This window comes from Alosa sapidissima, chromosome 16, assembly GCF_018492685.1.
Source record: "Alosa sapidissima isolate fAloSap1 chromosome 16, fAloSap1.pri, whole genome shotgun sequence".
NCBI lineage: Eukaryota > Metazoa > Chordata > Actinopteri > Clupeiformes > Clupeidae > Alosa > Alosa sapidissima.
The window spans coordinates 4,920,201-4,936,282 of NC_055972.1; the positions used below are offsets into that span (position 1 = coordinate 4,920,201).

Below are 16,082 nucleotides of genomic sequence, written 5' to 3' on the forward strand. Positions count from 1 at the left end.
CCTGGTCAGTTAATATGGCTCTTCAGTAGTGATGGGCAAATGAAGCTTTGGTGAACCACTGAACCACAGCAGTGTGAACCTAGCGACACTAGCTGAAAAGCAAAAAGATGGCCGCCACACATACATTTTTCAACATAAAAGTCCTTAGCAAACCAATATTTTTGGTTACATATACTGGTTTGGGTAAGGACTTTTATGTTGAAAAATCTACATGTGGCAGCCATATTGGATTTTTTCATTAGTGTTGCTAGCTTCACACTGCTGTGGTTTAGTGGTTCACTACTCTTCAGAGATGGTCTTCGCCTGCTGCTAGTCACTACCTGGTCAGTAGATATGGCTCTTTGGCTGCTAGTCATTTAGCTCTAAAACAAATTGAAACTGTATTGAACAACATCAAGTATGGATATAAGTAAGGATACAAAAACACAATAAAGATGCTGTAGTTAGCAGGCTAGTTAGCTAGCAGGCTAGTTAGCTTTGACCTGTCTGCATATCTGCTGGTGCTTGGCTCTTTGGCACCATTAGAGTCCATAATGGCTGCAGACACACACGCACGTACACACACACACATACACACACGCACACACACACACACACACACACACACACACACACACACACACACACACACACAGGCTCTTTGGCACCATAATAGAGAGTCCATAATGACTGTTTAAAGACTCCTCAAAGCCACTCCTACCCTGTGTGTCTAGTTCAACTGTCTCCCTCTGTTTTACACACACTATTGCTTCCACAGCTACACACCTGTCTGTCTGTCTGTCTGTCTGAGTGTGTGCCTGTCTGTCTGACATCTCATAACCGTAAACCTTTAGATTACACACAACTCTCTTCCTGTCTGTCTGTCTGTCTGTCTATCCGTCTCTGACTGCATGTTTCTGTTTGACATCTAACAACACATGATTGCATGAGCTCATCAGGAAACAAGCCAGAGAGAGCATGAGGTTGAGAAATGACCACCAGGGGGACCCAGGGGGTCTAGCAGAGTAGTGAGTAAGGAGCCAGATTTGCATGCATTAGCCTGAAATGACCACCAGGGGGACGCAGGAGGCCTAGCAGAGTGGTGAATTAGGAGCCAGATGGGAAATTCAATACCATGGGGCTCTTGTTGTAGGAGGTTTACCACTTACTCTGAGTTAACTTACCCAGGTTTATCACTAAACCACATACTTGGAATACCCCCCAGTGCAGTCCGTAACTAAAACGTTATTGTCAACTCAAGAAAGCGTTATGTTATATAGGTTTAATGCACTCGTTAGCCTAGCAGGTTTTATTTATGCACATTTGGACAATGCTAGCACTTGCTAGCCAAGCTAAGTTCATGCCATGAAGCTAAAATTAGTTGATAACGGCTGTCATGTTATGGACGAAACCTACTAGCTGTTAGCCAATCAGATTCAAGGAGCTTAGCTCGTTGAATATTAATGAGAACTGGCGCGCTAGAATGGCTTGAAACAAGGTAACCAAGGCATGTTTTCCACAAAAAATGTTACAGAGTCCATGGTAGAACTTCAGACATTACCACAAAGTAATGAAATACGTGTGGCAGGGCATCTTTAAACAAAAGCGCTGATTTGCACTTTAGTTCCAATTCTGCAACCCACTTGCTCCTGCACACTACACACTATTTCATACATAAGGCACTTCGTTCATAAATGAAATTTCATGGTACTATTGGGACAACACAATGAGGGAAGCTGGACAGAGAGTCCACCACATCTAAGCCTGTTTTTCTGTATTTACAGAAGTGTATTTTTGTTTTTACAGTGTTTTTGTTTTATTTTTGTGTTACTGCATTTACTATACTGTACTGTACAGTTGTACTGTAGTACACTATAGTACTGTGATGTACAGTATTGAGTTGATGTCATTTGTGACCTTTCAGTACTTTCATTTTTGGTTGTTGTGAAAACCTTTGTTGGAAAAACAACATAACAAAAACTGTAAGTGTTGCATTGAGCTTCACAGAATGCTAACTGACTGCAGTGTTTTCTAAGTACACTAGTGTGTTGCTGCTAATCTGAAAGTGTATTCATATGATGCAAGTGTGTATCATTTTGTCATCAGAGTGACATTTTGACAAAGGATTGTTATGTTTTGATATTAGAGTTTCAATTCAACATAGATGTGAATGGTTTATTTCCCAGTGTTGTGTGTTGTGTGCTTGTGTGTAAAGTTTTGACACAATGAGCCGAGTTGTATTCACAACACACCACATGATTGGCACAATGTATTCTCATATCGACTTTTTTGCCACGGAAAGGGCGGGATATGTGTAGACAACTGCCATATTGGCCTTACAAACTAACTACATCTCTATGGAGGATGTTTTGAGTGTTGTGTCTCTGACTATACCAGAAACTTTCTAATGAGGAGACACAGCACTCAAAAAATCCTCCATAGAAATGCATGGGGCTAGTTTGTAACGCCAATGTCTGCACATATCCCACCCCGTCCTCGGCAAAACGTTGACATGTGAATACATTGAGCTAATCATGTGGTGTGATGTGAATACATTGAGCCAATCATATGGTGTGTTGTGAAGACATCGTGCCAATCATGTGTTGTGATCTCGCCGCTGGAGCAAGATTGGTATCGTGAAGCCTTGCACACGCGTATTTCTGCCGAATAGGATGCCCGATGAGTGCCCAAAAAGCGTTGCAATATGGCCGCCGAGTGGAGGGACTTGCCTAAAAGGACTTTGACTATACTCCTCAACACACACAGCACCATATAGTCACAGAGAGCCTCCTGCCCAATACTCCAACTCAACTTTCACACAGCATAACAAACACATATATATTCACACTCCAACTCAACTTTCACACAGCATAACAAACACATATATATTCACACTCCATCTCAACTTTCACACAATATAAACAAACACATATATATTCACACACCAACTCAACTTTCACACAATATAAACAAACACATATATATTCGCACTCCAAATCAACTTTCACACAATATAAACAAACACATATATATTCACACACCAACTCAACTTTCACACAATATAAACAAACACATATATATTCACACTCCAACTCAACTTTCACACAATATAAACAAACACATATATATTCACCACCAACTCAACTTTCACACAATATAAACAAACACATATATATTCGCACTCCAAATCAACTTTCACACAATATAAACAAACACATACACTCACACTCCAACTCAACTTTCACACAATATAAACAAACATATATATATATTCACACTCTAACTCAACTTTCACACAACATACTCAAACATCTAAGTTACAGCAGACCGATCTGCGTGTGTGTGTGTGTGTGTGACAGTTTCTGACAAAGTGAGAGTAAAAGTGAGTAAGTGGGCAATTCCATGCAAAGGTCATCCTTACCATGGAAAAAAATTGTGCATAGGCAAATAGAACTGTTGTTAAAATCTTCATTTAGGTCTATATTTTATTGTTTGTAACTGATCTGATTGAATTTGATGGAGAATGACACTCTTTTCACATCATAAATATGGTGTGCAACCATACCAGAAACAACATTTTTCACATGGTAATATTATACATATTTAAAAAGTGGATAAATGGACCCAAGGTTCAAACAAATAGTGTAATTTGACAAATTCCACATTGACAAGGGAATGGTAGAGCAATGTCTATGCTCAGCTTGCCTTTAAGAGCGCAACTCTTTACATTTGTAAGGCTTTTGTTTTTAAGTCAGCAAGTTCCATGGCCATGTCACATCCATAACGGTTTATAGGAAAAGTTTATGCTACACATACAGTGTTGATGCGACAATGTCCATAGTGTCTGTGCAAAGCTGATTTATATCAATGTAAAGTGTGATGACCAAATTGTGCCCCTTTCTTACTTTTAAAACCTTTAATGGTGCGTTATGGATGTTACATTATGTAAATTTACAAGACTGGAGACTTTATTATACCTCAAAGCCGATAAAACGTCTGTTCTGGTGGCATGTCAGTTTCAATGCATTTCACCTTAGTGTTTACAATTGACATTTCAAATATTATTAGGTTGATCAAAACCACAGGGAGGCCTCGCCTAAGCATTAGCAAAACAAACATAATATTAAAATACCTCCAGTGATTAGCCTAGCCATAGCCTATTTTCAAGTGGCCTAATAAAAATGAAAAATCTAAGCGATTATCTTCCCATAACTGTCATACTGTTGTTGTACAGTAACTGGATTATCGTGTTAGCTGGTGAAGATGGCTGATTTTGCAGCTGGAGTTAACATAGCAACCTCCTTCTGTTGCAGATCTGTTCAGCCTGCCGTTCATTTCTGCTTAAAGGAATTAGGAGTCGTTTGCCAAGTGTGCTCTGGAAATTCACAATTTCGTCGCCGTTTAAAAAAAAAAAAAATTGTGAATTTCCAGAGCACACTTGGCAAACGACTCCTACGGACTTTCCCCTAAAGATGGCAGCAAAGATGGCAACATTTCCGGAAAGGTACTGGCTTGATGAAATTCATTCTGGACTCTATCCGACCACATAAAGACCTCGGGATACTTCGGTTTGGCTTTAGGGACCCTCTACTCACTACCACGTAAGTGCAATGTTGTTTGGAACTGTAGAAGAGGTATAAAAATAGCGTTTTGTAGGCAAAATAATATTCTCACTTCCACGTTAACGAGCTTTGACTAAAAACGGTAACATTGAACTTTCTCAAAACACATCCGATGTCAACTCAACGTATGTACTCCCAATCATCCGTAAATCGATCTAAAGTGCATTTTACTCCGGATAATTCCTTTAACACAGTTTCATTTTAAATGACGCGATATGCCAGCATTTGAAGTGTCAGGTCCTCTGTAGCTAATACCCACAGAATAACATGAGTAACGGCAGCAATAAACTAGATGTACCGCATAGCGCCTCTCAGTCCTGCATATTCTCTTCGCAAAAATAAATCACGCTTGTCAATTTGTCTCCATCTCCTACTCCTGCAACTCATGTGCATGTAAATGAGTGTGTGCATATGTGAGTTTGCTTTTGTGTGTCTGTGTGTGTCTGTGTGTGTGCATGTGCGCATGCGTGCCTGTGTTTGTGTGTTTATGTGTGTATGTGTGCATGTGTTTGCATGCGCACATGCGTATGCGTGCCTGTGTGTGTGTGTTTATGTGTCTGCATTTATGTGAGTGTGTGTGTGTGTGCTTGCCTGTCTGTATGTGTTTATGTGTGTGTGTGCTTGCCTGTCTGTATGTGTGCGACTGTGCGTGCGTGTGTGTGTGTGTGTGTATGTGTGTGTGTGTGTGTGTGTGTGTGTGTGTATGTATGTGTGTGTGTGCGTGCGTGTGTGTGCATGTGCATGTGTGCACGTGCATGTACTATGGGTGCAAATCACAAATGAGTGGGTATGGGTTAGGTTAATGCGGGCTCTTGAGACTAACATACCATAAATATTTTGTCATCTTGGGTGCAACGGTTCAGGTAGGGCTAGTTATTTAGGGGAGTGGCCACCAAGTATCATGTTCCCTGGTGTTTCAGTAACCCGGGAATTACTGACCAAAATTGATGACGGTAAAATAAAAAAATTAATTCCTTTTTTATATTTTAAATGACTTGTTGTCCTGATTCTTCCTGTGGATCTTAGTGGGCACTAAGGAAGCAGTACTTTCATTGCTAGTTTTTCATGATTACTATTTCAATTGTTTTATATCAAAATTCACTACTTAATTATGTGTTTTATGTAGTTTGTCGAGGACTGGTTCAGACACGTCACATCCATAACGCCAGTTTTTCCTACATAATGCATTACGAAAATAACGCATGGTTTCAAAAACACACTTTTTGTGTTCATTCAAGTCTCCTTCATGCTACATATATCATAGTTTCGGTAGTTTCCTTCAAAATGTGTATAGAGAGTTTGTAGAAAACCTGTAATCTCTCACAAAAGTGTGTCCATTTCATGTCACATCCATAAAGCTGATAAAATGGCTTGTATTCTTAGGATGAAATTGATTATATGCAATTTGAGGATTTCTCAGTATTCAGAGGACAGAGGTTACATTAAAAGTTATGCAAATTAATTCACTGATACTAATGTTGTCCCCACTCTAAGGCATTTTGTTTACCAATATGAGTCCAACTGTCACATCCATAACGCTGGAACTGCCCAAGTATAATTAGAGTATAAGTATTTGCGTCTGTGTTTGTGTGTGTGACAGGTTCTAGCTTAAGAGGGGATTTGACCCCAGACGTCACTCTAGTGACCCGCTATCCTGACTTCCTGTCCCATCCACCACTGCTAATCCCCCTGGAGGCAGAGACCTGGGAGGAGGAGAGGGGGAGGAGGAGGAGAGGAGAGAGGGAGGAGGAGGAGCAGGAGGAGGAGCAGGAGAGTGAGAGAGGAGAGACAATTTTCTACACAACACAACCCATCAAAATGCCACACTAAATAACCAGTTCTTCACTCTCTCTCTCTTCACATGTGTAAACACTCATTACTTTACTGAACACCATCCAATCATTGCCTTAGTATAGGCCTATGAGTAGACATACTGTACTCACTATGTAGGTATGGATTAAAATCCAATACGGTTGAAATGTTCAGAACCAATGCCTTTTTTACTATATTTTTGTGTCTCCCCAAGTTACCATTAGCTCAAAAATTCTATAGACCTATAAATACATGCACAACCCCTAAAAATCACTATTTTTGGTTTCAATAAATCTGTGTATTTCAACTTCTCTCTGTACCGTAACTTTGTATGGAAATACATAAAGACTATGAAAGACAGAAGAGTCTTAGGTTTTGAGCAACAGTGTGTAAATGATGTATCCAAAATGTCATATTATGACAAAAGTGTTTGTAATGTGAGGAGAATGTTTGATTTAAACATGTGTTTTTGACATTTTGAATGTAGTGTGTCATTTTGCTGGAGATTTGAGGCATTTTGCATTTTGTGTGAGCAATTGTGGGTTTTGTGTGTGGAGTTTTAAAAAATAGACACAGAGTTTTGAAAACGTGTGTAAACAATTGTAAAAAACTGTAAATCACCAGTGCTTCACTCTCTCTCTTCACATGTGTAAACACTCATTAGTTTACGGAACATCATCCAGTCATTGCCTTAGTATAGGCCTATGAATAGATACTCTATATGTAGGTATGGACCCTTTATGGTATGACAAAATCAGACTCAACATATCTGCTCAATTACAAATTCAACCTGAACTTCCAGCAACAAACAGAGGGAAACTAAACTTGATGTCATAGTTCAGCTTGATAGACTACGAAACACTTGAAAAAACGGTACAGAATCTCAGCTCTTCCACATGTGTCTTAGACACTCTGCCTACCAATTTCTTCAAAAATGTTTTTCACCTCATAGCGGCGGATGTCCTTCAAATTGTAAATGTATCACTGCTGTCTGGCACCTTTCCTAAGTCACTGAAAACAGCTGTTGTAAAGCCACTTCTCAAGAAGAATAACCTGGATGCCTCCATGCTAAACAATTACAGGCCCATATCCAATCTACCTTTTATTGGCAAAATTATTGAAAAAGTAGTCTTTAATCAATTAACCACCTTCCTAACATCAAATGGGTATTTTGATTACTTTCAGTCTGGTTTTCGGGCAAATCACAGTACTGAAACAGCTCTCATTAAAGTTTCCAATGACATACGCCTCAACACAGATTCAGGTAAAACATCAGTCCTAGTGCTACTGGACCTTAGTGCAGCATTTGACACTGTTGATCACAATATTCTACTACCCAGACTAGAACACTGGGTTGGATTTACAGGCATAGTTATCAGCTGGCTAAAATCATATCTACAAGAAAGGAGCTTCTTTGTTGCCATCGGAAACTGTACCTCAACACCAACGTCCTTGACCTGTGGTGTTCCCCAGGGGTCGATCTTGGGGCCACTATTATTCAACCTCTATATGCTCCCACTTGGACAAATCATTCAAAATAATTTGATTTCATATCATAGCTATGCAGATGACACACAAATTTACTTAGCTCTATCACCAAACGACTATGGTCCTCTTGAATCTATGTGTCAGTGTATAGAACAAATCAACAACTGGATGTCTCAAAATTTTCTTCAGCTGAACAAAGAAAAAACTGAAGTAAATATAGCTGCAAGCAGCAATGTGGGGGCCAAGCAGGCAGTTCAGCAGTCCAGATTTGGCATGAAACTCAATGCCGTGGCATCAGGCATATAGCATTAAGCAGTCACAGCAAGTTCCATGTCAAACAATCCAAGATTGGCTGAGTTACAAGGTCAAGTTTCACATCAAAACATAACTGATTTTGTGGGGCTGAACCAGGGCTGAGTGTCGCCGCCCCCTCACCCAGCCAACCCACCGCCGCAATCGCCCCTGCCCGTCCCACCCCGCCCCACCCTTGCACGCACGCATTAGAATGAACTGGATGGAACTCAGTTTCACATCAAAAATAAAAGATCGATTGAGATATGATCATGCTTGCTGTAATTTCAATGCCCCCATAGAGGTCAAAGGTCACCAACTTATTTGTGCATCATCAGGATGAACCAGACGGTTCTATGGGCTGCCATTGACCTCCATTGCAGAAGAATGCAGCAACTACAGGCCAAAATACATTTTTGCTAATTACAGAGCCCCCTAGAGGTCAAAGGTCACCAAATTTCTTGAGCGTCCTCCTGGTGGGTCCTGAGGACCATGTACTAAGTTTGGTTTTGATACATGAAAGCATTGCTGAGATATGAGCTCACTTCCTGTTTGGCGGCTTCGCCGCAAATTTTGATTGGCTGTTACAGCCGAATGCTTCTGTCAATTGTTCCAGAAAGCAAAGCACTGATAAGGCATGGTCTGCAGATGGGCTCTGCCAATTTTGGTGAGGATCAGGTGAAATTTGTGACTTGCGAATACTTATTCATGTTTTTGATTAAATCCAATATGGCGGCCGAATCAATTATGTTGACATCACAAGTTGGCCTGGGTCAGCCGAAGGACATCCAAAAGTACTACTAGACACCACTAGTATGTTTTAATTCCAAACACATCAACAGCTACAGGCCAAAATGCATTTGTTTTATGCATTTGTTATGACAGATGAAAGGGTTGCTGAGATATGAGCTCACTTCCTGTTTGGCGGCTTCGCATATTTCGCATATTTCGTTTGGCTGTTACGGGCAAACAGTTTTAGTTCCGAAGATGAAAATCGATAACTTTTGTGCGGCTTGCTCTGAAGATAAGTGCTAAGATAAGTGTTATGTGCTAAGATTCGTGAAAATCGGACAAACTATGTGAGGTGTGAAACTTTTTAAAGGTTTTTGAAAAAATCCCAAATGGCGGAAAATCCATCATGGCGGAAATTGACGTCATAGGGTGCGTTGAACTCGGCTTGGTCCAAGGATTCCAACGATACCACATTTTTGGCAATCGGGCATACGAGTCAAAAGTTACGTGCGTGAACGCACGTCCAAATTTGACCTGTTGGTGGCGCTAGAGCGCTGGAGGTGCCGGCTTGAAGCTTGGTGAAATGAATTATTGGACTGTCCCCAATCAGTGTGCCAAATTTCACAACTTTTCACCAGTCGGTTCTATGGGCTGCCATAGACTTCAATGGCGGAAGCGTAATAATAATAGGGAAGAAAACATAGAATCACTATGGGTTGCCCTGCAGCTTCGCTTTACCCAATTATATTTGGTAAAAATGAGGAAAGACTTAGGGTTGCCACTCTCCTTGACACAAAAGGGTTGAAGGCAAAGGATACTGTTAAAAATCTTGGTGTATTAATTGACAGTGATCTAAATTTCAACAGCCACATGAAAGCGATAACTAAATCAGCTTTTTACCACCTCAAAAATATTGCCAAACTCAGAGGGCTGATGTCAAAACATGACTTAGAAAAACTCATTCATGCATTTATCTCCAGCAGGGTTGATTACTGCAATGGACTGTTCACAGGCCTTCCTAAAAAGACTATTAAACAGCTTCAGGTGATACAAAATGCAGCAGCTAGGACTCTAACAAAAACTAAAAGAACTGACCACATTACTCCAATTCTTAAGTCCTTGCACTGGCTTCCAATAAGTCACAGAATTGACTTTAAAGCACTATTGCTTGTTTATAAATCAGTAAATGGAGCAGGACCTAAATACTTGACATGCTTCAGCAGTACACACCTTCTCGTCCTCTCAGGTCCCAGGTGAAAAACCTGCTAGTAAAACCTACAGTTAGAACTAAACATGGTGAAGCAGCTTTTAGCTGCTATGCGGCTCAGCTGTGGAACCAACTTTCGGATGACATTAAAAAGGCCCCAACTGTAGCCAGTTTTAAATCTAGACTTCTACTTTGTCTTTTATTACTTTTTTTACTACTTTTGCCTTTGTTTTTGCTTACTAATTATTCTTTATTTTTAAATGATTTTACCTTGTGTTTTATGTTTTCTTTTTATTATGATCTTTACCTTTTAACTATTCTTTGACTATATTGCCCTTCTATGCTTTTATTTGTTATTATTGTTTGGTTTTGTTTATGTAAAGCACATTGAATGACCTCTGTGTATGAAATGTGCTATATAAATAAACTTGACTTGACTTGACTTGACTTTCAATCTGGCCCTAGAGGATTTTAGAACCAATGCAGATACTTTGAAAGGAATGTTCTACAAAAAGTCGACTTTATGTACAGTAAAACTTTTTTTACTATACTTTTGTTTGTTACCATTAGCTCAATAACTTTTTCTATAGACCTATGAATACATATTGTTTGATTTAAAGATGTGTGTATGGTATACTCTATAGTAAAGTGCATTTTAAACACACTGGTCTGTTTTTGGTATGCACGACCTGTCTTGTCATCTAGTACCACAGAATGTCAGAACATCAGGGTTGCTCTCTGGCCACCTGTGGTCACATTAGGACACATACAGTACAGTACATATAGTATGCACTGTACATACTGTATATTTAAATACATCTCCCTTGCACTGATACACAGGGTTACGAGTCTCGTTAAGAGCGGACTTCAAGGTTATTAGAAATTCCACTTACAATGAGAGGACAAGGGGGAGAGGAGTGGAAGAGGAGAGGGGGATGAGGAGGGAGGAGAGGAAGAGGATGAAGAAGAGAAAGAGGAGAGAAAGAGAGGAAGGTAAGAGAGGATGAGGAGGAGAGGAGAAGGAGGAGAGGAAGATAGGAGGAGGAGAGAAAGAGAGGAAGGTAAGAGAGGATGAGGAGGAGAGGAGTAGGAGGAGAGGAAGAGAGGAGTAGAGAAGAGGAAGATAGGAGGAGGAGAGAAAGAGAGTAGGATGGAGAGGAGGAAGAGCAGCAGGAGAGGGAGTCTGTGCTGTGTGTGTTTGTGTGTGTGTGTACTGACCACTCACACTGACATTTGTGCCTTAAGCGTATGCTTTTGCATTACTTATGTTAAACTAGTAACACACACACACACACACACACACACACACACACACACACACACCAGGGCAAAAACATGCTAAGAACAGCAATACAGTGCCTATAAAAACTATTCACCCCTTGGACATTTCCTCTTTTATTGCTTTTATAAAAACTATTCACCCCTTGGACATTTCCTCTTTTATTGCTTTTATAAATGTAATCATGGTCAATATAATTTGGCTTTTAATTTACAAGAATGTAATGTCAATTAATTAAAAATATATAATGTATATAGTGTTTGCATAAATATTCTGTATACATAAACATAATGTAAATGATTTAGTAGATGCACCTTTGGCCACAGTTACAGCTTGGAGTCTGTGTGGACATGTCTCAATCACACATCTGGATATTGCAATTTTACTCCATTTTTCTTTGGAAAAAATGCTGATTGACAGGTGAAGAACCCGTTCAGAATACAGAATAGCTGTTGTATGCATAGTCTCTCTCATCTCAGCTGCTGAAGCTTTTAACTCCTTCTGAGTAGGTGCCTTGGTGGACTCCTTCAGAGTTGTTCTAGGTTCCTTGTGGCCTCCTTCAGAGTTGTTCTAGGTTCCTTGTGGCCTCCTTCAGAGTTGTTGAGGTGCCTTGGTGGCCTCCTTCAGAGTTGTTCTAGGTTCCTTGTGGCCTCCTTCAGAGTTGTTGAGGTGCCTTGGTGGCCTCCTTCAGAGTTGTTGAGGTGCCTTGGTGGCCTCCTTCAGAGTTGTTGAGGTGCCTTGGTGGCCTCCTTCAGAGTTGTTGAGGTGCCTTGTGGCCTCCTTCAGAGTTGTTCTAGGTGCCTTGGTGGCCTCCTTCAGAGTTGTTCTAGGTTCCTTGTGGCCTCCTTCAGAGTTGTTGAGGTGCCTTGGTGGCCTCCTTCAGAGTTGTTCTAGGTTCCTTGTGGCCTCCTTCAGAGTTGTTCTAGGTTCCTTGTGGCCTCCTTCAGAGTTGTTGAGGTGCCTTGGTGGCCTCCTTCAGAGTTGTTCTAGGTTCCTTGTGGCCTCCTTCAGAGTTGTTCTAGGTTCCTTGTGGCCTCCTTCAGAGTTGTTCTAGGTTCCTTGTGGCCTCCTTCAGAGTTGTTCTAGGTTCCTTGTGGCCTCCTTCAGAGTTGTTCTAGGTTCCTTGTGGCCTCCTTCAGAGTTGCTGTATGTTGCACGTTTGCCATATTCCTTGTTACACATTGCTATAGGCTACATTGCTATAGGCTACATTGCTATAGGCTACATTGCTATAGGCTACATTGCTTAAAGCAGGATTCCCTTTCACACAAATCACTGTTTCTCAAGGTCACTGAGTGTCGGTACCAAAGAAAATATTATCACGTTTATGATTATTATGAAAACTATGACTATGCCCCAGAGTGTGACACTGAAGCTGCCTGGCTGCAGCAACTGAAGATGGGTAACATTGCTGGGTAACACTGCTGTGTAACATTGACTGGGTAACATTGCTGGGTAACTCTGCTGGGTAACATTGTCAGCACTCGGAGACCAGGAGAACCAGAGATCTGTGTGAAACAGGACCAGAGATTTGTGTGAAACAGGGCCAGTGATCTGTGTGAAACAGGACCAGAGATCTGTATGAAACAGGACCAGAATTCTCCTTTAATGGTGGGTTGCACTAATCTCCAGAGCATGTTTAGTGTTCAGTAACTTGAAACATTTTTGTATCCATCCTTTAACTTATGCTTTTCAATAACGCTAGGCAATAATGCTATTATGCTTTTCAATAACCTTTTCTCTGAGTGACTTAGAGTGTTCTTTTGTCTTCATGGTGGAATCGTAGCCAGGAGTACTGATTAGCCAGAGACTGGACCTTCCCCACAGAACCTTTATACTACTATACTATACATAATCACTGCACTCACACAATCCCCATGAAACTATACTAGCACCAACTGGCTGGACCACTGTTGAATTAGGTCAGTCACTGAAAGGAGGGGTGAATATTTATGCAACCACTTTTTTTTTTTTATTAATGACCATTACTTTAGAGAAATCTGCTTTCACTTTGAAATTAAAGAAAAATTTAAATTTTGGTCAAAACAAGCTTATTGACCATGATTACATTTATAAAGGCAATAAAAGAGGAAATATCCAAGGAGGTGAATACTTGTTGCAGGCACTGTATGTACCAGAAAACATCAACAGTCACGCAAGGCAACGACGGCAGGTCATGTGATGTGCAGAACAACAAGGACAGCATGATCTGATCTGCAGCCTAGTCCTTGTCATTTTTCCTGGGAAAGGAAGTCTGGGAACTGCTGGAGCAGTAGTCTAGTCTAGAGGATTGCTCAGTCAATTGAATTAGAGTCTGATGAGCTGGCTGAGGCCCCTATAGCCTACAACATGACCAGAAATCACATTCACCCGATGCAGTTTAGCAAAGCATTTGTAGACTACGGATTAATACACGGCAAAACACTTGTTTAAGTGTGTAAGAGTAAGGCACAACGTCACCAGGCAGAGACTAATAATCTCTTCTCTAAGACAGCTATTTTAGAACTCACTTAGAGGTGTCTTTACCTTCGGGCATTCGCTGTCCGCAGAAACTATTTCCCTAAAACGTCGGACTGGTCCTGGTTATGAGGTGGTCCGCCAGCTCACCGCATGTTTCTCGGTTGCTTTGTCGCCAAGTAGCCTTCCGTCTCCACGACGCGCTTTCAACTGTACACAATCCGCGCGACCCGTCCGCCCTGAAGTGTCGCAGTGTTACAACCTGTGCTCGTAGCGAGCCCGTTTCTGTCAACTCCACTAATTTAACACTATTCTTAGCACATGGCGGTAAAACCGCAAATAGGATTACTCGCGCCCGCAAGTGTGTGTGTGTGTGTGTGTGTGTGTGGCTTTGAAGGGAGCCATGAAGCGGGGGCTGGGTCGCCAATCAACTTCTGACTTCATTAAGCCTTCTGTCATCACACGTTACTTGGCACAGTTGGTTAAGACAGTGTGCACGATGATTTTGACAGGTGTTGAGATGTTTACGTTATATTCTAATAGTGTGAAAGAAAACGGGTGTCTCTCTGACCGGTAGTCAGACTACTGTGACCTGTGATAGGTGTGGACTCTCCACCCCCTGCGCGCACACACACACACACACACATACACACACAGACTTGACCTTGGTCTACAGCTGTTCTTTATTTGGCTAGCCTTGTGTGTGTGTTCAAGGTTCATGTTTTTGTTTTGTTTTTTGGTCAAGTTTAACTTTTAATTTCTGCTCTTTCATTGTTATTTTATTCTATTCCATCTTATCTTATTGTCCCATCTTATTTTAATCTGTTCAATCATCCATAATTGTGGTTTTATATTTCTCCTAATCACAGTGGAGGAGCGATTAGGAGAAATATATGAATATAGATAGATAAATAGATAGATAGATTGATTGATAGATAGATAGATAGATAGATAGATAGTTTATTGATCCTCAGATAAAGAATATACTAAAATACAAATTATACTAACACTTAATCTAAATCAATTCTAAAAACAGTATCCACATAGTGCTGATTAATCAATCAAGAGGCGCTTGCAATGACTGAGGCAGGGACTGAGCCTGTGATTCTCTGTGCATAGTAAGGTAAGGTAAGGTGCTCTGTGTGAGTGTCACGGTGATAGTGCAATGGTGATAGTGGTCATGGTGATAGTGCAAATGAGTAAGTCTATATATATAACTATTTTAAGAAAAGCTATAAGTGTGGCCACAGTTCGGCTATGGCATGGAGGGAGGGGTTATGCATATGTGCTAATGTGCTAATATAGCACGCAAACAGTGAGGCAGAAAGACAGTGGTAAAAAGTGGCTAGTGGACAGACAGTATCCAAACATGGAGGGGGTGAAGAAGCAGACAGACTATGCAGAGAAGTCTATCTCTCCTCTTCCCTTAAGTGAAGCATAGAACAGTTCAATGGCCCTGGGGACAAATGACTTCCTCAGTCTGTCTGTTGTGCAAGGCAGTGAGCGAAGTCTCCAGCTGATCAGGCTCTTCTGCTTAACAAATAAACATAATGATAGATAGATAGATAGATAGATACTTTATTGATCCCCAAGGAGAAATTAAAAGTCTCAATACAGACATCACACACAACATGCACCTACAGCAGAAAAAGTAATATAAGTATATAAATATAAAAAACCTCCACTGCACAATAGAGACAGTAGAAGATTAAAAAAATACTAAAATACTAAATATACTAAAAAAAACTAAATCAAATATCCACATAGTGTGCTTAAGGATGATCAAGCATGAGGCGCTTGCAGTGATAGAGCAGGGACTGAGCCTGTAGCATAAGGTAAGGTGCTCTATGAGTGTCATGGTGATGATGCACATAAGTAAGTCCAACAGTGCAAGAATAAAGGTCTCTGCATTTATCCCAATCCGTGAATTAGTGAAACACACTCAGCACACAGTGAACACACAGTGAGGTGAAGCACACACTAATCCCGGCGCAGCAACAACAGTGGCGCTCAGGTGCCTTGCTCAAGGCGCAGCAACAGCAGCGGCGCTCAGGTGCCTTGCTCAAGGCGCAGCAACAACAGTGGCGCTCAGGTGCCTTGCTCAAGGCGCAGCAACAACAGTGGCGCTCAGGTGCCTTGCTCAAGGCGCAGCAACAACAGTGGCGCTCAGGTGCCTTGCTCAAGGCGCAGCAACAACAGTGGCGCTCAGGTGCCT

At 41.1% G+C, this 16,082-nt stretch overlaps 1 protein-coding gene across 1 annotated transcript in view; it reads right to left on the bottom strand.

Moving 5' to 3' along the window:
• The window catches only part of ptpn20 (protein tyrosine phosphatase non-receptor type 20), a 72,882-nt gene extending 58,683 nt beyond the window's left edge, over window positions 1-14,199 (bottom strand). The window contains exon 1 of the mRNA XM_042066157.1: window positions 13,937-14,199. The gene's annotated coding sequence lies outside the window, so the exon portion shown is untranslated. The remainder of the gene's footprint in view (window positions 1-13,936) is intronic.
• Window positions 14,200-16,082: the final 1,883 nt, after the last annotated feature.